This window comes from Physeter macrocephalus, chromosome 19, assembly GCF_002837175.3.
Source record: "Physeter macrocephalus isolate SW-GA chromosome 19, ASM283717v5, whole genome shotgun sequence".
Classification (NCBI taxonomy): domain Eukaryota; kingdom Metazoa; phylum Chordata; class Mammalia; order Artiodactyla; family Physeteridae; genus Physeter; species Physeter macrocephalus.
In genome coordinates this window covers 18779546-18800092 of record NC_041232.1, presented here as the reverse complement: position 1 = coordinate 18800092, position 20547 = coordinate 18779546, and the positions used below count along the sequence as shown (strand labels likewise).

General features: G+C 42.4%; 1 protein-coding gene and 1 pseudogene across 11 annotated transcripts in view; one reads left to right on the top strand and one right to left on the bottom strand.

The window, feature by feature from the left end:
- CLIP1 (CAP-Gly domain containing linker protein 1) overlaps positions 1 to 20547 on the top strand; it is a 134218-nt gene that overhangs the window by 14052 nt on the left and 99619 nt on the right. The window contains exon 1 of one of the 11 annotated variants that reach the window (XM_055080277.1): positions 4119 to 4362. The exons of 8 other annotated variants lie outside the window; for them this stretch is intronic. The gene's annotated coding sequence lies outside the window, so the exon portion shown is untranslated. Of the gene's footprint in view, positions 1 to 4118; positions 4363 to 4412; positions 4835 to 4865; positions 5196 to 20547 lie in introns of those variants that run through there. 2 more of the 11 variants (XM_055080282.1, XM_055080280.1) reach the window with 2 other exon arrangements.
- Positions 6041 to 10503, bottom strand: LOC129391563 (ras-related protein Rab-11A-like; annotated as a pseudogene).

Genomic DNA, 20547 nt, shown 5'->3' with positions numbered 1-20547 from the left:
GCCATGGCTCACGGGCCCAGTCGCTCCGCGGCATGCGGGATCTTCCTGGACCGGGGCACGAACCCGTGTCACCTGCATCGGCAGGCGGACCCTCAACCACTGCGCCACCAGGGAAGCCCTCCCCCTCCTTTTAAAAACTGCTGTAGACTTCGAAACTCTGGATACGACTTGTATTCGGTACTGTGTCATATACACGTCAAGTTTTAAAAACATATAATTTTTGAGCACGGAATAATTTTTCAAGGGGTTTAGTCTCTCTGTTGACATCCAGTTCTGACTTTATTTGGCAAACATCCTAAACTGAGTCTTTAATCATTTAACATTCTACTTCTGACTTTGATGGAAAGATGTAAAACTTTCTATTTACCTTCAGCACCTTATTGTGTGATATTCTCCAACGAACACTTTGAGAATATTGTGTGATATTCTCAAACGAACACTGACTTTATAAATTGCCCTGTAAGGGCTCTACCAGTTAAACGTTGGAAGTGCAACTCCGTTGTAGCACCATTTGAATTGAGCCAATTCATTTTCTGACCCTTCCTGGCTGTGTCGCCCTTTAGTGTCTAAATGGGCTTCTCACATTGATCCTTTTAAACAAACGGTGACTACATTATTTATTTTCATCTTATGTACTTTATCCTTGCTAGAGATATGTAGTTTGTGTTTTTAATCTTTGTGTTAATTTTAAAGCTATTTGAGTCCGGCCTGTTTAAAAAGTTGTATATTGTGTATGAAATATATAAATACTTATGTTGATAAGTATCAGTGAAAACAGATCTTAGTGGTCCTCTAGTACAATAAGGTGACAAAAGGCTAAAGAAGACCCAGAATTATGCCTCCTGGACTCTTCCTGAACACCAGTATTTCCTCAAAGATTTCCAACCCCTGAGTAACCCGTCAAGAGTTCTTTGACATCTGGGTTGGCCTGTTGCTGTCATCAGTCTGGGTAGCAAGGGCTACTCAGGGGTTAGAAATCTTTGAGGAAATACTGGTGTTTAGGAGTATTGTTGACAATGGAATTTTTTTAAAAAGGACATGGCTTTAATATTGGATAAATATTTGTTAAGGAATCTACCATATGAAAGGCACATTGATCCAAAGTCAACAAGGAATAATTCCTTCTTGCAAGTGAAGACACTGAGCACTGCGGTTTTGAAGGGTAAATGCTAGTACTCTTACTCTGACATGTGTCTCTTGGGAGTTAGTATAAGTAAATCCTGTAAAAACAAGGTAGTAAATTTGGTACATGTGGGCCTGAATGGAAATACTGACAAGTGGCACCACAGTTAAGTTGGTGTTTTTACATTTTAATTTTACTTGTGTCTCCCATGTCTCCTTTTCCCTCCCTTTAACTTACGTTATTGTTTTGTGTCATGCTTTGTAATGATTTCTGAAAAGTATAAACTTAGCACTCCACGAATATCAATTATTACTAGCTCTGTCTTCAGCTTGTGGATTAATTGTAAATTTATCAAAAGCAGTATCAAAATAATGTGAATGAATTGTGAGAGAGATATCAGACAACTTTCAGTCCTTAGAAGGTTCTGTTTCTGTAGCCAGGTGATGGTTGGAGAATGCTAGTAATCTTTAGGCTAGACTGAGATGCTGCTTTTTCCAGTGTATACAAGAAATTAAATAATGAACAGTGGTCTTCTTAATTTCATTTTTCACCTTGTATAGGGCTTCTTAGTTTGTCTTAGTCTTCTGCTGCTATGGATGCATTTAGATGTTTTAGACTTTGTACTGTATCTCAGTATTTCATGGTATTCTCTTAAGAACACCACTGTTTCCAGATGCCCTGGCCTCCTGAACAAATTTGAGACACTGCCCCACCCTTTTAGGCATGGCACTCAGAAGGACAGTCACCTCTCTGGAAGATGGAGTCTCTCATTTTCTCTCTTTCACTTCTTGTGTGTTTATTTCTGAGAGGGCTGTATGACCTTTTCCCCTGGCTAATCTTTCCATTATTCCTGAGTATTGGAATGCTCTGCTGAAGATGGTGGAATAAAGAAACAGAGGGGCCATTTGGATTTTCCCTCTCTGTCATCAGCCAGCCTCAGCAGACTTACCTCTCGCTTTACCCTTTAAGCCAACCACTTAGTTGCTGCTAAAACCAAATGGCTCCAATTGCCTGCTCACTCTTCACTTTAGTTTATCTCACTTGCTTTCACACTGATGTGAAGCAGTGGCTCTTTGGTGGCCTGTGCCCTAAACTGTGTTTGGTGACATCACACACATTTTCTGTGTTCAAGGGGCAAGCTTCTGGGAGGCCCGGACCTTAGGCTGACCTTAGGTGGCTTCATGTCACTCATCATCGTTTCCTCACATTGAACCCTCGCCCTGGAGGAGATGCTTCCCTCTTCATCCCCCAAGGAGTGTTCTGTGTCTTCCTTCAGTAGGCTGACATGTTTCCCAGATGTTAAAACTTGGGACATTGCTTTTCTTCCCTGGGTCTTACATTTTAAATTATAGCCATTAGACTGTTTCTAAGTCAAAGCCAATTTACTAAAGTTTTGGGGAAAAAATTAGTAAGATTTGAATAAAAGGATTAGTAAGAAATGAATAACTGACAATGCGGTTTCATCCTGAGCCCCTCCTTCTCTCCTATAGTTTTCCCCTCCAGTCTCCAGGCCTGTCTTTCCACATGTTCTTATTCCATCCTTCCTTGACTCTATGTTGGTTTCCTGCAGTCAGAAAGCCAGAAGCAGCTGAGCGTGATGTCACTTCAGTAGAACGATGCTTTCATGCCCCTCTTCGTGCTTGAAATGCTGCCTCCTGCTACATTGCCCTTAAATCTGCCAGTCACTACCTCTCAGGTTCCTTTCTTGTATCTTGAGACACACTTATTAAATTTTCATCTGTAATTTAATCTCTGTACTTTGCTTTGAGTTTTGTGTGGGTGTGTTTTCTAACTGCATTGAGCTAGTATCAGTTTTACTGGGCAGTGCCTTGTGCTATAAGCAGGGCTTCTTTATACATCATGTATCCCTGTCAAATAGATATTTTAAAGGTCCTCTTACAAAAAAAAAAAATTAAAACAAAGGTCCTCTTACTAGAAATGTTATTTTTTCTTTTTTTTATCTTAAGAACAATTATTCAGTTTTACATTCAAGAGTTTACACATTTTTCCTTTTCTCACATGTGTGTTGTAATGAGGTAGGAAAGACGAATGTTGCATACCCACGGGGACTTGGGGTATCTGATTGGCAAGTTCATTATCGATGTCAAGAGGAGAGCTACCTTATAATCTACCTTAAGTGTATGTTCTAGAGCTGCACTGTCCAGTACAGTAGCCATAAGCCACATATGGCTATTGGCAAGTCCAAGTTGAGATCTGAGTATAGAATACACAATTGCATTTCAAAAACCTAATAGGAAAAAAAAATGTAAAAATAGCTTATTAATAATTTTATATTGATTACATTTGAAGTAATATTTTGCATATATCAATATTTGGTTAACAAAAATAGGTTATTAATTTCACCTGGTTTTTAAAAAATTTTTAAACATGGTTATTAGAAAATTCAAAATTACACATTTGCCTCGCATTATATTTCTGTTAGACAGAGCAAGAATCTCTGTGTCAACAAAGGTAATCTAATTTGAGACTTACAGCTCTTACATAGCATTCACTGGAGGTGGTAATTGAACAGCTTGCCCATAGCCTCATTGGCCTACTTTTTAAAGGAGGTTCCAGGGTTGGGAAACCTTATAATATTGTCATCTTCATCAAATGCATAGAAGATGATGCTTTAGTTTGGAAATTGCAGTATTGAATCATTTTTGGGGTTCTTGTTTTGTTGAGTCAATTCAGGACTTCTTTGAACTCTTGCTGTGTATCAGATAACTTTTTTTAGGCCCGTTGGATGCAGAGACAAATTTCATGCCCGACCATGAGAAACTTAGTCATAGCATGATGTGCAAACCAAACAGGAGTGATTATGATTCATCATTCAATTATAGCAGACTGCACGGAGGCTAGAGGAGTCCTGAGGGGGAGGAGATAGGGCAGGAAGCGCGGTCAGAAAAGACCTCTGAGGAGGCGCTGTGTCTGCTTGTGTTCTCCTAGAGTCATTCATTTCCTGTGTCCCCCAGAAGCCCTTACACGTGGGGGTGTGCCGCGTGGAGCAGTGGAATGAGGGCCTTGGGTGTATAAATAGGCATGACTGTGCAGTTCCCATAGAGGACTGTCAGCTCTGTTCACCTAGGAGATGAGTTATGTTTAACTGGCCCCAGGCAAGCCTACCAGCTTATCGATTGTGCTTTGCTGTCCTTCTGTGAAGTTGAAATACTTGACCTTCCTTGTTTTACTCAGGAATTGAAGAAAATACGAAAATGATCTTCAACTTTGTGTTTTACGTATGTACGGAAATATCAGTGTGAATGAAACTGAAAGATGGGAAAAAATGGAATAACTTGGATTTCCTTAGTAGAAGTACAGGTCAATTTGGAAAGGGACCAGGGTGTTGTGTAAGTGTTTTCAGTGACTGAAGCAGAGGAGCTCAGGTTACAAGGCGTCTCCTGTATTGGGGGTGGGGGACAGCAAGTGACACAGCAGGCAACAGACACTTATGTAACCGTGACTTCAGGGGAGGGGATTAAGCTGTGAATGAACTTCCCAAATTCAGGAACATGATATTAGAACACAGCCTTTGAGTTTTTCTCTCTAGCTTGACTTGAAAATCAGCTTCAGAAATATCTCTCTCTAAACTAGACTTTCCATTTAAACCAGAACTTCTTTCCCCCTTCCTTTCTATTATAAAGTGCATGGACTTTTAACATTTTAGAAATAGACAGGAGCTCAGAGGTCTCAGAGTGCAGCTGTCTACAGGTAAGTCACTTAACCTGTCTGATGCCCGGTCTCCTCGCGGGCACCAAGCAGGGTCGAGCAGAAACCTGAGCGTCAAGGTAGGTGCCACTCTGCAGTCGGGGGCAGCTTTGTTTTTGGAGGCTCACTGTTAAACTCCCTCTCCTGGCAGATTAAATTCATTGCAAATTCTTCAACTCTCCTTTGCCTCCCGATAGAATTTCCAGATTTAGTAAATAGAGGAGTATTTTCACTTTGCTGATGGGGCAAAATGGACTGTGAAGGGACTGAGGGCGAGTGTGGAGATGTGATTTGCCTCGGAGGATGCGGTGCCGAGCTGGAGAGCCCAGGAGACTCTGCGCTTGTTAGAGGCCCATCTTATCAGGTGTGGTTCTTCCTTCCCTCATGGCAGAGTACTCTTACTTTGGCAAAGTTTGAGCCAGAAGTCCTTTCACTTGTGAATCCTTGCCCTTTCACTTAGGGAGTTTGGATTTGAAATCTGAAACAGTGGAACTACGAAAGGACAGAGTTAGAAACCGATCTTATGTAATGAGTATCCTTAGGTTATATAGATGAGGATGCCAAGTTCCAGGAAGGGGTTAAATACTAGTTTAAGGTCATCCAGCTTGGACAGAATCCAGGTGTTTCATTTCCTAATCTAACTCTCTTTTCCTACTTTTTTTTTTTTAAAAAACCACATTTTTTATAACAGTAAAAATAAAAACTGCAAAACAACAACAAAAGAGTAAACAAAACCTTTGGAAATCAGAGAGGAATTATGAAGACTTATTTCTTTTCATTTGGACATAATTTATACCATGCTTGTTGTGGGGAACTGCTTATTTTGAGGAACCTCTCATTTCTGTAAATTGCTTAAGCTTTTTTTAGGTTACAAGGAGTGAGGAAGAAGGTGGAGTTTGGATTTTACTAAAATATCTTCTGTAATAAAAACTTTTTATTATGGGAAATTTCAGACATTTACAAAAGTAAAGTGAGTAGTACCATCACCTAACTCTTGAACACTTATCAACTCATCATCAGTCTTATCTTACATACAGTCAGACTTATGTATTTAAACATATTTTGCTCTTGCCAGTAAAATCTCTTTTGTTTTTTTGGCCGCACCACGTGGCATGCGGGATCTTAGTTCCCCGACCAGGGATCGAACCCTCGTCCCCTGCAGTGGAAGCATGGAGTCTTAACTGCTAATATCTTCTGTAATAAAAACTTTTTATTATGGGAAATTTCAGACATTTACAAAAGTAAAGTGAGTAGTACCATCACCTAACTCTTGAACACTTATCAACTCATCATCAGCCTTATCTTACATACAGTCAGACTTATGTATTTAAACATATTTTGCTCTTGCCAGTAAAATCTCTTTTGTTTTTTTGGCCGCACCACGTGGCATGCGGGATCTTAGTTCCCCGACCAGGGATCGAACCCTCGTCCCCTGCAGTGGAAGCATGGAGTCTTAACTGCTGGACCGCTAGGGAAGTCCCAGTTAAATGTCTTTTTGCTTTAAAAAAAAAAACACAGTACATTTATTTATTTTTTCAAAATAAATTTATTTATTTATTTTGGGCTGTGTGGGGTCTTCGTTGCTGTGCGCAGGCTTTCTCCAGTTGCGGCGAGCGGGGGCTACTCTTCCTTGCAGTGCGTGGGCTTCTCATTGCGGTGGCTTCTCTTGTTGCGGAGCACGGGCTCTAGGCATGTAGGCTTCAGTAGTTGTGGCTCGCGGTCTCTAGAGCACAGGCTCAGTAGTTGTGGCGCATGGGCTTAGCTGCTCCGCGGCCTGTGGGATCTTCCCGGACCAGGGCTTGAACCCGTGTCCCCTGCATTGGCAGGCAGATTCTTAACCACTGCGTTTATTTATCTTTCATATAATTATGCTTTTTGTGATGTGAAGCATTTCTGTCTCAGGTGCTTATCCTAAAATATTCTTTGAGTTTACTTAGCTGAGATGATTCCAAAGCACTTAGCAAGAGTTTTTATCTCTTTGCTACTGTATTAGGTAAGAAAAGCTAGCTGCTGTAGCAAACTCCACTAATTTTAATGACTTAAATGGATGAAAGTTTATTTTCAGTTATGGAAAAGTCCAGGGTAGGTATTTTCTGATGGGGGAATGAAGAGAAGTGATGCACGGATTCAAGCTTCTTCCGAGTTGTGATCACATTGTCTTCCATCCATGCTTTTGAGGTTGCCCTGCTCATCTCCATCAAAACACCGGAAGGGCCAAGAATGGGAAGATATTATGGGGGAGGCCTAGAAGTGCACACATCCCAGGCACTGCTCTCATTCCATTGGCTAGGACTTAGTCACGTGGTCATCCTGAGCTGCAAAGGGAGCTGGGAAACAAGGTCTGTGACTCCTGGAAGAGAAAGAAGTTGGCTTGGTTAACACCTGGCCTCTCCCCATGGGTACCCACTTCTCACTGCTTACACTGGCCTGTTGGTTTCATGTTCCTGTGCACATAGCGCAGTAGAGTCTGCTTCCTCACTACCTGGTTGAAGCCCATTTTACTGTGGCTCCAAAAAAGTCATGAAAAATGTTTTTCCTGCTTCAGAAATTGTTCATTAAATAAAATTTGAGAAACCCAAGAAAACACAAAGAGGGTATTAAAAACTGCCAGTAGGGACTTCCCTGGTGGCGCAGTGGATAAGACTCTGCGCTCCCAATGCAGGGGGCCTGGGTTCAATCCCTGGTCAGGGAACTAGATCCCACATGCATGCCGCAGTTAAGACCCCGGCACAACCAAATAAACAAACAAATATTTTTAAAAAAAACAAAAAACAAAAAAAACTGCCAGTAATCCCATCACCTAGAGATAATTACTGTTAATCCTTTATTACATTTCCTTCCAATTTAAGAATGTTTAACCTCTTAGAAGTAACAATAAAATGTCACTAATTCTTATTCTGTGCTGGCTTGAAAATTCCAGAACTCATGGGGGTGGGGGCAGAGAACTACAACAATGACAACAACCTGGCAATTTTGGCTTTTCTTAGCAAAGATACACTATTGTGGTTTTTTTGTTTGTTTGTTTTTTTGCACTATGCGGGCCTCTCACTGTTGTGGCCTCTCCCGTTGCGGAGCACAGGCTCTGGACGCGCAGGCTCAGCGGCCATGGCTCACGGGCCCAGCCCCTCCGTGGCATGTGGGATCTTCCCGGACCAGGGCACGAACCTGGTCGGCAGGAGGACTCTCCACCACTGCGCCACCAGGGAAGCCCCTACAGTCTTATTAATTTGATTTAATCAAGACCAACAGATCTGTGCTTCAAGGGATCAAGTTATATTATTTCCTACAGTGACAGCTTCCATGATGAAAAGTAAACAATAATTGAGGAATCCAAACATTCAGTTTATTAAAGTAAGGCTAGTGAAGCCATAGCATGAAAAAAAAAAAGCTGCAATCATTCAGGACAAGTGGATGATTTTATAAAGCTAAAATCAAAAGACTTACGACATGGAAAAATTCATAAGTATGAGGAAGTAATAAAACACAAAAATGACCACAAGAATTACAAATATATTTAAATCTCAGACCTGGGAATTGGACTGTACACAGCCTTCTAGGAGAGAAGAGAAATGCCTTATATGTTCTGACGGCACTGCACCTTTGGCTTGTTTTCAGTGGTTGGTGGAACATGAATAGGAACCACATTGTTGCTTGGAGACACGTCTGTCTGACATTTGCTTCTGGGAAACAATGCTGTATATCTCTGTCAAGATTGTCTGAAAAGCAGCTTCTACATTTGTAGAGTCTACAGCAGATGTCTCAGTGAATGACAAACCATTCTTTTCTGCAAAAGCTCTTGCTTCATCTGTAGGAACCGCCCTGAGATGGAGCAAATCACTCTTGTTGCCCACTAGCATGATAACAATGTTACTATCAGCATGATCTCTCAGTTCTTTCAGCCATCGCTCTACATTTTCATATGTGAGATGTTTAGCAATGTCATAAACCAATAAGGCACCTACAGCTCCACGATAGTATGGTGATGTTATAGCTCCGTATCGCTCTTGCCCTGCCGTGTCCCATATCTGTGCTTTTATTGTTTTCCCATCAACCTGGATGCTTCTTGTTGCAAACTCTACTCCAAAGGTGCTCTTGCTTTCAAGATTAAACTCATTTCGAGTGAATCGAGACAGGAGATTACTCTTTCCAACACCGGAATCTCCGATAAGGACAACTTTGAAGAGGTAGTCGTGCTCGTCATCGCCGGTGCCCATTGCGCGGCCGAGAAGCGAAGGGGCGCGGGAGCAGCAGTGGTATCGGTGGGACCAGGGGGCGTCGCTGCAGGGGTAAACCGAGCGCCGAGCTTCAGCGGCTGACCCTGTAAAGAACCCCTCCCTGCCGCTACCCAGGATTCTTAAATATAGCTTAATTTTCCAGGACAGAATACTAAGGAAAGGTGTTTGAAACTGAACTGAAATAAAAACTTACAAACTTGAAGTATATAAAAATACCTTCCTGGGCTTCCCTGGTGGCGCAGTGGTTGAGAGTCCGCCTGCCGATGCAGGGGACACGGGTTCGCGCTCCGGTCCGGGAAGATCCCACATGCCGCGGAGCGGCTGGGCCCGTGAGCCATGGCCGCTGAGCCTGCGCGTCCGGAGCCTGTGCTCCGCAACGGGAGAGGCCACAACAGTGAGAGGCCCACGTAGCAAAAACGAAAAAACCTTCCTGGTGGTGAGCTGGATATTTAATTTTAGGTGGATGAGCTTTTCTCTGCTCACGTGCATTGCCTATGCTGGTCAATGGTGGAGAATGACGCTGCCTAATTTTTACATGGGAGGATAATTTCTTGGGAGAAGGTGCACGTTTTGGGTCATCAGCTCCAGGTTCAGGATTATGGAACCTTCTGGCTTTTTTTTTTTTAACGTGGTGAGGTTGCATCCTCGAGGCGGACAGGCATCAGAATCCCTGTTTGTGACGCCGTCATTGTGACGTCACAGCCAGGATTGCTCACGGTGTCTGCCCACCTTCTGCGCGGATATGAGGTGAGGCCTGGCAGGCAGTCTGCAATTCTTCAGACACCATGAGGTACCGGTTTGTCTCATTTTGTCTAGATTTGTGTCGACTTTTCTGCAACTTCAGTAGATAAAAAGTAAAGACACTGACATTGGGCGCTCTGTATTTTATTGAAAAATAATGTATACTGATAAGAATATCACTGTTTTAAAGTGTCCTCTGGCAGGACATTTGAAAATAGAAAACTCAGCAGTAGAGCAGAAGTATTTTGCTGTGTGAATAGGTATGTAGATAACCAGTGGCTCAATCAGCTATGAAATTTGCTGTCAATTTTCCCATTCCCTGCAAAGAAACATAATATTTTTGCTCTGTGAAAATGTATCTATAGCACTAGACAAGTAACAATTTGGAATGATTAGACTTGATTTGTCAGTGGTACAAATTAATCACCCAGAGCCCTAAATTCTGATATATCACAATTGAGAGGTTGTCACCATTTGGTTTTGAATATATTGCTTTGCTCTTTGTACTTGTTTTAGTGGGAGTTGGAAGACGAGGTGTTGGTTCACACAGATATCCAGAAATCTAGTCTCTGAGGGTTAATACATAATATAATTTTCTTAAGGATTGTCCTCCTTTAAACAGATTTCAAGGACCTCTGTGTTCCTGTGTGCTGGGTGCAAGCACTTGATAAATTATTCCCTCCTTTTTTTTTTTTTTTTTTTAGGCTGCACGGCATGTGGGCATCTTAGCTCTCCGACTAGGGATTGAACCCGTGCACCCTGCATTAGAAGCGTGGAGGCTTTAACCACTGGACCGCCAGGGAGGGCCCCCTCCTATTTTTTTATTTAAGTAGATATTGGACCCTTTTCCTAAGTTTGATTCCCATGAGTTGAGAGATGCAGTGGGCAAAATTTTTTGGTGGTTGTTACTGCTTTTTCCCCCAAAAAGCATGTCAGTATTTGAGAGACTCAACATCCCAGTTTATGAAGTAGACCTCTTTTTTTAAAGCATTGTCCTATGTATTCCCTATTTTTTCCCCTCTGTAACAGTCACATGTCCCTATTTTCCTAAACACACATGACCTAGAGTCTTAAAACATTTACTTTCTTTGAGACTAGGAGGCTTTTTTAGATTTGCTTGCTGTGTTCCCTTCCAGATGTGTCGGAGAAGTCTCTTTCAGTTGGCTTTTCAGAAATGAGTCGTCCTGTACACGTAGGTCGTAGACACTCAAAATTGCCAATTTAAAGTCAGTTTTATCTATGGGGACAATATTTAACTGCTTTAGATCAGTTTTCACTATTGAAAGCATTTCTGTGCTTTCAGCATATTAAAAAAAATAAATTTATTATTATTTCTTTGGCTGTATTGGGTCTTTGTTGCTGGGCGCAGCTTTCTCTAGTTGAGGTGAGCGGGGGCTACTCTTTGTTGCGGCGCACGGGCTTCTCATTTGCGGTGGCTTCTCTTGTTGCAGAGCACGGGCTCTAGGTGCGTGGGCTTCAGTAACTGCGGCACGTGGGCTCAGTAGTTGTCGCGCACGGGCTTAGTTGCTCCGCGGCATGTGGGATCTTCCCGGACCGGGGTCAAACCCGTGTCCCCTGCATTGGCAGGCGGATTCTTAACCACTGCGCCACCAGGGAAGCCCTCAGCATATATTCTTATGCAGAGAGAATAGAACTGAATCTTTAACTTTTGAATTTTCATTCACTTTGCAAGACCTCTTTCATGGAAGGGTTATCAGGATGGGGTCTGAATGGTAGTGGGTGTTAGCAGATGGGGAGTGATACCAGAGGCATCTTGAAATGACACTGTGGCAGTTTTCTGAGGTGGCTGGAGCAGCACCTGCTCTCTGTGTCTTGCATAAAGTGTTAGATGGCAGTAGCGTCACCTCCAAATTTGGTCTTTGTTGGTAGCGTCTCCCCCCGCCCCCCATTCAAGGTCCTTGTAACTAACCCAGTGTCTTACTACAAGTAAAATTTTTCTTTGTCTGGATGTTTTCAGTGTTCTTACCTTTATGAGGCAGATGATAGGTGATTGCTTATTAAATTGCTTATTAAAAGGAATAACTGCAGTGAGCATATGTTCTGTGTTTTGAGAAGGTTATAGTCTTGAACAGTATCTTCGACCTCTGAAAATTTGTTTGTTTAGAATGGGAGAGTGATTTGTATGTAATTTCCTGTCCAGTGATGTGTAGTGAGAGAGGTTCTTTCTGAGAGGAAAGTGGGGTGCTTGGATTCTTAGGAATAGTAATAGCTGGTATCTGTGGCGTTTTCTATGTCCCGGCATTGTTTTAATCTCCTGAAACCTCCCCAGATGCCGGTATTTTCTAACACACTAGACAAATGTGTACCTGTCCTTGGCTTCATAGAGGGTAGAAGACTTTTTTTTTTTGGCCATACCCTTTGTGACCTGCGGGATCTTAGTTCCCCGACTAGGGATCGAACCCATGTCTCCTGCATTGGAAGCTCAGAGTCCTAACCACTGGACCATCAGGGAAGTCCCAGAAGACAATTTGTTTGTTGGGTGGAAGAATAGTCCTACTTCCTGAAATCCCAACTTTGAGTAAAGCTGACATTCTCAAGAAGTACAACGCACATTTCTTTTTAAGAAATACCATAGAGGATAGGTCTTTTAAGGTTGTTTGCTTCCCTGAAATAAATATCTTGCCCTTTTATATTTGTTACTTAGATCAGATCTCGGAGTTAAATCACAAACAGAGCTGTTGATCTAGTTCAAAATTTTTGCTTATTTCAGGCTTGGCTTTTTTGTCTTCTTAAAATAAACCTGTAGGTTACACAGAAACAAAACAAAACAAAAACCGTTCCTCTGGTGTTGATGTTTGGCTTCCGGTTTTTAGGTGGAAATGTAACCCTTTCACTGAGAGGGAGGGAGGCAGAAGGGACTGTGTAGCTGAGCTGCCAGTGGCCTGGGGCTCTTCTCTCTGCTACATAGTTGGATGTTGGAAGTAGGTCTCTCTCTGTCTGGCATTTGAGAATGTACCAGCAAAACAGTAGCTATTGTTGACTATTCAGAAATGAGTTGTTAAGTTCTAGAGATGAACATTTTACAAACGGTTTTTGGCTTGAAAACTATTAGAACTATGGCATCAGTCAGTGGTGTAAATAAAGGATTCTGGGGGTTCGTGTGTGTGGTATATGTTGCAATATTATAGTTTGGAAGGTGGGATGATAAAGTGATGTGTCTGCCTTAAAAATAAATGAAAAAAATACACCAGAACTTAGTTTTTTCATTTAGGGAGGTGTTGTTCATGAATTATAGTGACAAGCCATTCATGAATACTTTTTCCAACTGTTGGAATTGGCCCACATGCCTTGGATAAATTTTTGCTGTGTTCAGTAGCTGCACAGCGTTATATTTTTGAGGTTTTTGGATTCACGTTTTGGAAACAGCTAGTAGTGTTTAAAGAGCCAAGTCCAAAGAAGAGTATTGAGAGATTGAGATGGTCACTGTCGCCTTGGTTCACTAATAAAGTGCAACTTATGAACTGTCTCTGAAGTTATTTCTAAAAGAAGAGTTAAGGGGGCTTCCTTGGTGGTGCAGTGGTTAAGAATCCGCCTGCCAGCGCAGGGGACATGGGTTTGAGCCGTGGTCTGGGAAGATCCCACATGCCGCGGAGCAACAAAGCCCGTGTGCGGCAACCACTGAGCTGAGCCAGCGCTCTAGAGCCCGCGAGCCACAACTACTGAAGCCCGCGAGCCTAGAGCCCGTGCTCTGCAACGAGAGAAGCCACCGCAATGAGAAGCCCGTGCACCGCAACGAAGGGTAGCCCCCACTCACCGCAACTAGAGAAAGCCCGCCTGCAGCAGCGAAGACCCAATGCAGCCAAAAATAAAAATAAAGTTAAAAAAAAAAAATAAAAAAAAATAAAAGAAGAGTTAAAAATATTTTGACGAAAGCAGTATTATTCAAATAAACTTACCGTTTCCTCAGGTGGTCAGTTTGAAGGACACTGTCCATTTGGCACGTAGAGGGCTCCTGGAGGTTCTGGAACAGTGCTCCCCAATAGAACTTTCTGTGATGGTGGAAATTATTCTGTATGTTGCATTGTGGCTCTTGAGCACTTGAAGTGTGGCTGGTGTGACTGAGGAACTGAATTTTTAACTTGATTTCATTTTGAAAGAATGTAAAGTGGCTAGCGGCTACCATATTGGAGAGTGCAGACCTAGAATATTTAGCTTCCAGCCTGACTTGTAAACTGGGGTGAGCAGCTTATGCTAAGATACCAAAAGTTATGGAGGCAAAGTAGGTGGTGGAATATCTGATCCCCCTCCCCTCCCGCGGTGCGACGAGTAGTAGAGAAGTCTGGAATTTGTCATTTGTGTTCAGTGGTATCCAGTCTTTATAGCCTCTCCAGGTTTATCCTTGCTGAGGTGTCATCCGAAGGGTTTTAGATGAGAACCTTTCTATGTATTTGCAATTTAATCACCGTCTTTTGATGCTTATGGTTCTTCCCTGAAATTTAAGACCTACCCCAGCAGCCAGCCCCCATCTGTTACAAACGCCCATGGTTGGAGTGAATGAAGACTCGGCATGCCACTGGAAAAGGGGCTGCCAACCTTCGGTTTAAATCTTTGCTTGGTAATGGTGGTTAGGTTAAGATAACTGAAATGAACAAATGCAATACCTCTAGGGCCTAAAGGGAAACTCGAGACATCTTTTATCTTGTACCAGTAGAGTCTTAAAGTTTGTGTTTTGTTTTGGCTGCACCTCGTGGCTTGTGGAATCTTATTCCCCAACCAGGGGTTGAACCCCGGCCACGGCAGTGAAATCTCAGAGTCCTAACCAGTGGACTGCCAGGGAATTCCCTCTGAGGCTCTTTATTTATTTATTTATTTATTTTATTGGAGTATAATTGCTTTACAGTGTTGTGCGGTAGTGAAGCGAATCAGCCATATGCATACACACATCCACTCCCTCCTCACCCCCCATCCCACCCGACTAGACCATCACCCTCTAAGGCTCTTTAAAGTCTCCTTTTCATTTAACTTTCTAAATTGACTTCTTACAAGAATCTCCTGTTAGCCAAACTGAGCGTCTCATTGTCTTATTCACATGCTTTATACCTTTCCTCTTCCTTCCTTGGTCTCTTCTGAAATTTTTCTCTTTGCCTTTTAAAAAATCCTGACTGCCAACAGCTGTTACTTTCCTTTTGACGCACAAGTTGCATTGTGTTCTTAGTTATTTTTCATATATGTGGGTCTTTTCTCTCCAACTGCATCATAAATTCTTGAGCTTATGCCTGTGTCATATATTTTTCTGTCACCTGTAGCAAGCACCAAGAATAACTTTTTAAAATATTGGGTTTATCCCAACTGGTTTGTAAACTCATTTAAACAATTGAGACTATTTTTCTCATTTTTTTGTAGTGAGCATAGTTTATAAAGTATCATGAGGGATAGAATGACTAAAATACAGTTTCTGCCCCCAGGGCATTTGTAATCTGTAGAATCAATAGGCTGTGTACACCCAGCTCAGTGTGCTAGGTGATAGGAAAGAGATACAGACCCAGTTCTACGGGAAATTGAAGGATCAACACATTTTCATTGGAGAAGGTTTTGTGGGCTGGCTGTATCCCTGAATTTGCCCTTGAGTAAGGTTTCAGCAGATGAAAATAACTAGGCTTGGAAAGGGCATTCAAGGCTGAGTGAAAAACCTGAAACAAAAGCATAGCGTGAAAGCACCAGGGCTTCTGTAGGGGTATTTGCCAGATGGATCATGTGGGTGATTCATGTGCATGTAATTGAGAAAATGAACCTCTGATCTTATCAGTTGTTCAGCAGTGTTTCTCAAACGTTAGCCTCAGAGTTACCAGAAGGGCTTAAAATGCAGATAGCTCCCCCGCACCCCGCCAGAGTTCGCTTCAGTAGGTTTGGGGAGGGTCCCACATTATTTGCATTTCTAGTAAGTTCCCAGGTGACGCTGCTGCACATTTTGCAAAGTGCTGATTCAGAGCTCCGGTCCGTCTGATATCTGCCTTAGAGAAATGTCTGTCTTACATATGCAAATACCCCAGTGTCAGTGCATCATTGTGTTCATGTTGCCTTGTGTACACTCGTCTGGTCTTCCTGTAGATTGTAAGTTCAGGCTCCTCACATCACTCAGCCCCTAGCACAGTGCTGTATCAGTGGTGATACAGCAGTAAATCCTGTGCTTGCTAACTTGGCATCCAGATCTAAAATTATCTGAACAAGAAGCCCATGCTTTTGGAAGGCCTTATAAACTGGGAAGCCCTTTGTGACTCAAAATGTAAAGCAAGAATGCATATAGCAGCAGTTCTCAAACTTTTTTCCTTAGGACCCCTTTACATTCTTAAAAATTATTGAGGTCTCCAAAGAGTTTTTGTCGGTTTAATCTACTGATATTTACCATACTAGGAAGTAAAACTGAGAATATTTTAAAATATTAATTCATTAGACATAATAATAAACCCATACATGTTATATTTCTTTAATGAAGAATAACTATTTTCTAAAGTAAAAAAATTTAATGAGAAGATGGCATTGTTTTACATTTTTGCAGATCTCTCTAAATGTCTGGCTTTAACGGAAGACAAGCTTCATAGAAGTGAACTCCTGCATTTAATCTGTAGTGATACATTTAAAAAAAAAATAAATTTATTTATTTTCCGCTGCGTTGGGTGTTCGTTGCTGCGCGCAGGCTTTCTCTAGTTGAGGCGACCAGGGGCTACTCTTCGTTGTGGTGCGCGGACTTCTCATTGCGGTGGCTTCTCTTGTTGTGGAGTTTGTCGGTTTAATCTACTGATATTTACCATACTAGGAAGTAAAACTGAGAATATTTTAAAATATTAATTCATTAGACATAATAATAAACCCATACATGTTATATTTCTTTAATGAAGAATAACTATTTTCTAAAGTAAAAAAATTTAATGAGAAGATGGCATTGTTTTACATTTTTGCAGATCTCTCTAAATGTCTGGCTTTAACGGAAGACAAGCTTAATAGAAGTGAACTCCTGCATTTAATCTGTAGTGATACATTTTTAAAAAAAATAAATTTATTTATTTTCCGCTGCGTTGGGTGTTCGTTGCTGCGCGCAGGCTTTCTCTAGTTGAGGCGACCAGGGGCTACTCTTCGTTGTGGTGCGCGGACTTCTCATTGCGGTGGCTTCTCTTGTTGTGGAGCATGGGGTCTAGGTGCGCGGGCTTAAGTAATTGTGGCGCACGGGTTTAGTTGCTCCGCGGCATGTGGGATCTCCCCAGACCAGGGCTCGAACCCGTGTCCCCTGCATTGGTACGCCGATTCTTAACCACTGCGCCACCAGGGAAGTCCCTATACATTGTTTTGGTTGAAGTACATGAAGAAAATTGGCCTCACAGATTCATAGGAAAGGAAGAGCATTTTCAGATAATTACAGATTTTCTTCTTTAATACTACTCCAGGGCTTCCCTGGTGGCACAGTGGTTAAGAATCCACCTGCCAATGCAGGGGACACGGGTGGGATCTTCCTGGTCCGGGAAGATCCCACATGCCGCAGAGCAACTAAGCCTGTGCGCCACAAGTACTGAAGCCCACGTGCCACAAGTACTGAAGCCCGTGCACCTAGAGCCTGTTCTCTGCAACGAGAAGCCACCGCAATGAAAAGTAGCCCCTGCTCGCCGCGACTAGAGAAAAGCCTGTGCCCAGCAATGAAGACCCAACACACCAAAAACAAATAAATAAAATAAATTTATGTATTAAAAAAATACTCCAAAAACTTGATAGGCTGTAGTTTCTTAAAGGTGGCATCTCAAGCAATATGAATGAACTATTATTGTTACATAAAAATCCATTGGTCTAATTTGTGCTTTGAATGAACCCTTTACCCATATGGGATTTTGTAACATTATACATTATTGGTTGGAAAATATTGATTTACTGAGTTATGAGATCTTCCAAATATTGGCACATTAAAAATTATGTTTGTTAACACCATCGATCTCATCAGAAAAATCTGTAGTATTGCGAAGCTCTCAAGCTCACAGCAGAGGATAGGTTTTCCAAAATTCTTTCTCTTGAAAGCTTAAATTTTATCATTGTCAACAAATAGTTGTTGTCCTTGAAGTGACAGGCTCACATAGTTCATTTTCAAGAAAACGTCTGCTGGAGATACCGAGTCTGAGTAACCACAGTTTGTCAGGGATTCTTTCAGGTGGAAATGGTGTTCCGTGAGCAGCGTGGCAGATTGAGCTTGCCCCTCAGTTGCACGTGTGCTTTTTATTGAGACGGTCATTGTGCAGGGGTGTGCAGCAGAAGGGTTTCACACGGACTTCCCATTTTGTTACTCACAATATTAAAAAGGCACATATTCAAGGTTGAAATTTAATAGAATTATTCATTTCTATGCTTTATCAAGTGCTTTATCACATTCTTAAGTGAAAGTAGTTTTTTTTTTTCTTTCCTGGAAGCACTGAATACAGAAAAGAATAGTACAGTGCGCCTCTACTGCCTTGATTAATGCATCTACACTTTTTACCCACTATTGCTTCTGTACCACTAGTGCAAATGTCAACATGGCAGGAGAAGGCAAGTCACGTCTTAGCAATATTATGAAAATAGTTTTGACTCCCTGAAAGGGTCTCTGGGTGCCCTAGGCGTGTAGGGCTCACACTTAGAGAACCGCTGCGTTAAAGTAACAAAAATCAGCGTTGGCAGGACGGCCTGTCTCTGTGTCACTCCTGTCTTAGAGATCTTACCCTCCACTTTGTAAGCTCAGAAACTTTTTTTTTTAAACCATATACTCAGAGATTAGACTCATACTAACAAATTCAGAGATTGAAGTTCATAAAATATAACTTTGTGTATTTATAATGAGTGAAATGCCAAAAGGCACCATTCCCTTTGGTTGCTCTTAGAAACCCAAACCATAATGTGAGCAAAGGATTTTGGAGCATTGTCTCAAATGTCCTTAAATGCTGATTTTCACCCAGCTTTTCCAAGTCTGCTCCATAGACGCCCTATGTTTATTTTCCAGAGGACCTTTTCCCAGGGTGAGTAAAATACACATTTTCTTTTTAACTCTTTTTCTAGACTCCTTGGGCTGTGCTTCTTTTTAGTTTGGCAATGCACAGTCACCTTTCTTCCTTCTTTTGGTGTATTTCATGTTATGTTAAATTGCTCATAATGAAATGTATGTGTGCACATATATAAGAATCTGCAGTTTAACAAGATCCCCAGGAGATTTGTGTGCACGTAATGAACAGTGGAGTGAATACCCATGTACACCCCACCCCGTTTAAGAAATTGAACATTACCATTATGCTGACTTTCGATGTTGTTTTTATAACTGATTATTATAAAACTTAGCATCATTTTTTGGTTAAATTTTAGGTTCATTATGTTTAGGTTGATTTCTTCACAAATCCACTTTTTTTTTTTTTAAGTACACTGCCTCTTAACTACAATGTAAGACAGATAATTTTATACTTAACCATTCATCTCTGTACTGCTGGGTTCATCTGCTAATTGAGCCCAATTCCAAACTCTTTAACTCGGCCTTCTATGGTTCACGTTTGTGATTATCAGTCTTCTCTCTCTGTCACCAGCCCTCTTCTCCGAACAGTCTCTTGCCCTCCTTGCCTTGGCTAGAACTTGGCTGGTCTCTGAAGACACTGTTTCCCCTGCAGCCCTCTCAAGGGCCTACCTCAGGCTTGACCGTGTTGTTTGATGCTGTAAATTGCTACTTCTCAGGCCTTCCAAAACCGCAGCCCCTTCGAGGCTCTACCATGCTGATATCCACTGACCTCCGCCTCTTCCCTTCACTCCTTTTAGCTTCTGCCTCCTTCTTGCTATCCACATCTCCTCTTCCAGTCCCTGTATTTTAGACTCCCACAGTCCTACCGGTAATCCCTTCAGCACTCAGGCCTCTGAGTTCCATCCCCACGGTCAGAGCCTTCAAGCTTCTCACTCTAAACACCGCCTCTGATCCACTGACCCCTTGCTACTCAAAGGGGAGGGGGCAGGATTAATATCCTCTGGGAGTGTTGGAAAGCAGAAGCTGAGGCCCCACCCCAGAGTTAACCAAGTCAGAATCTGCAGTTTAACAAGATCCCCAGGAATTCCCTGGTGGCGCAGTGATTCAGAATCCGCCTGCCAATGCAGGGGACACGGGTTCGAGCCCTGGTCCGGGAAGATCCCACGTGCCGCGGAGCAACTAAGCCCGTGCGCCACAACTACTGAGCCTGCACACCTAGAGCCTGTGCTCCACAGCAAGAGACGCCACTGCAACGAGAAGCCCGCGCACTGCAACGAAGAGTAGCCCCCGCTGGCCCCAACTAGAGAAAGCCCACGTGCAGCAATGAAGACCCAACACAGCCAAAAATAAAATAAATACATTAAAAGAAGAAAAAAAAAAGATCCCCAGATTTGTATGCACATTTGAGTATCCAGTGTCTTCATTGTAACAATCCTTCATCTTCTTTGAGACCTCTGATCCAATTTTTCACTCTGACCCCACCGTGTCTTCTTTTGACTCATCTCAGATTCCCCGTGCCATTTTAACACTTTTTTTTTTTTTTTTTTTTTTTTGCGGTACGCGGGGCTCTCACTGTTTTGGCCTCTCCCGTTGCGGAGCACAGGCTCTGGACGCGCAGGCTCAGCGGCCATGGCTCACGGGCCCAGCCGCTCCGCGGCATGTGGGATCTTCCCATACCGGGGCACGAACCCGTTTCCCCTGCATCGGCAGGCGGACTCTCAACCACTGCACCACCAGGGGAGCCCTGTTGCTTTTCTTTATAGTTTGGA